The sequence below is a fragment of the Ovis aries genome, chromosome 11 (assembly GCF_016772045.2).
Source record: "Ovis aries strain OAR_USU_Benz2616 breed Rambouillet chromosome 11, ARS-UI_Ramb_v3.0, whole genome shotgun sequence".
Taxonomy (NCBI): domain Eukaryota; kingdom Metazoa; phylum Chordata; class Mammalia; order Artiodactyla; family Bovidae; genus Ovis; species Ovis aries.
Window position 1 is genome coordinate 8778701 of NC_056064.1, and position 2131 is coordinate 8780831.

A 2131-nucleotide genomic window follows, 5' to 3' on the forward strand; every position below is an offset into this window, starting at 1 on the left:
TCCTGCATTGGCAGGTGGATTCTTTACCACTGAGCCTCCTCAGAAGCCCCTGATGAATATATATTCCAGAACCAACTAGTGAACTCTCCAGAGACAAGACCATTAAGTCAGCACCAGGTATTAGGATCTGCAGGTGAAAATCCATCATCGAGACCTGGACACTCAATTTGAATGAGCCCTTGAGCAATAATGCATCTCTCTCCTGTGTTTTCTTTAGATGTATGGAGAAGACGCCCTGGAATCAGGGAATCTCTCATGTATATCAGCATTTATCCTGGGGCTCTCACAGACTCAGGAGCTCCAGCTCTTCCTGTTTCTGGTGTTCCTGTTTGTCTGCACCACCGGTGTCATGGGAAACCACCTCACCATGTTCACAGTGACCTCTGATTCCAGGCTCCACACACCCATGGATTTTCTGCTGTGAAACTTGGCAGTCATAGACATCTGTTTCTCCTCAGTCCCTGCCCCAAAGGTGCAGTGGACTTCCTCGCTGAGAAGAAGAGCATCTCCTACCAGGACTACGAGGCTCAGGTCTTCTTTCTCCACTTTCTGGGAGGTGTCATGACCTTCTTCTCTACGAAGGTCTATGACCATGACATAGCCATCTCCCGGCCCCTCTACCATGTCACCATCATGAGCATTCCGCTCTGTGTGGGGCTGGTCATGACAGCCTGGATGGTAGGTTTTGTTCATTCCATCTCCCAACTGGCTCTGATGCTCCCACTGCCTTTTTGTGGCCCCAGTGTCCTAGATAACTTCTACTGGGATGTTCTACAAGTTCTGAGACTTGCCTGCACTGACACTTCTGTCCTGGAGTTCCTCATGATCTGCAACAGTGGGATGCTGGATGTCATCTGGTTCCTCCTCCTCCTGGTCTCCTACTCAGCCATCCTGGTGATGCTGAGGTCCCACTCAGGGCAGGCAAAGAGGAAGGCAGCTTCCACCTGCACCACCCACATCATCGTGGTGTCTATGGTCTTCATTCCAAGCATTTACCTCTATGCCTGGCTCTTCATCTCCTTCTCCATGGACAAGACTGTATCCATCAGCCACACGGTCAAGAACCCCATGCTTGCCCATGATCGACACCCTGATGAACCAGGAGATGCAGGCAGCACTCAAAAGACTACACTCACATCAGTTGGATTGTACAAAGGAATGACAGTGGGTAGATCACTTTGGCCTTGTTTTCCACTTGTAAGGTGGAGAGAGAGCTTCTGTGTCTGCCGTGTTCATATCTCCTGGATGGGTTGTGACGGTGCTCATAGAAGTAAATGCACAGTGAACCTAAGCAACATATTCAGATTTTTAGGAAAATGGATAGTATCCTTATTTTTGTTTCTAGTGGTTGTTTGAACACTCCTATAATGATAGAATGTGTTGTCACAGAAACATTCTGGAAAGTCCCACCCTCCTTTCTGCCTTCTTGGTGGACTGTTTCTTCTTAGGATGACAGCATTTCCCCAGAAGAGCAGTTCTGTTTTTTGTATTTTGACCCCTTTACCTAGTACCCCATTTAGGTGTGAGTCTGGGTTGTTGGAAACTGCCCAGCACTCTGAGTCTTAAGCCTTCAATTGAAGACCCTAAGCCATCACTTACCAAAGGATGACCTTGAATGAGACACCTGAGGTCTCTTGGCCTCATGATATTTTCCTCAACACACTTGCTAGAATTAATATCTGACCCAAACCCTCTAGCTTTATTATAAGAATCAAACTGAAAATACTGTGAGAAAACATTGTACCAGATATTTTATTTAATTTGCAAACTTGAAATTATATGAATGTTGGTTTTCTCTATATTTTAATATAGTATAAGTAATTATAACAAGTGAAAGATTATGTATAAAATGCTTCTAAGGTATAAAACACTATATTATATTATATGAAAGAACCAGCCTATACTAATAACTTACACCTGGCTATAGGTGCTTTCCATCACATCACTTCTTTGGAGATGAAACCACATTCTTGAATTTAGTGTTTATCATTCCATTGCTTATAAAAACAATTTTATCACATATTAACATATTCAGTATATTGCTTTGTTTTGCTTTTTTGAGATTTATACAAATGAAAGATTGCACAGAATATTCTAGAATTTGCTTTTTTCACTCCACATTCTTTCTAAA

At 43.4% G+C, this 2131-nt stretch overlaps 1 pseudogene; it reads left to right on the forward strand.

The window, feature by feature from the left end:
- Window positions 1–217: 217 nt before the first annotated feature.
- Window positions 218–1162, forward strand: LOC101103825 (olfactory receptor 4D2-like; annotated as a pseudogene).
- Window positions 1163–2131: the final 969 nt, after the last annotated feature.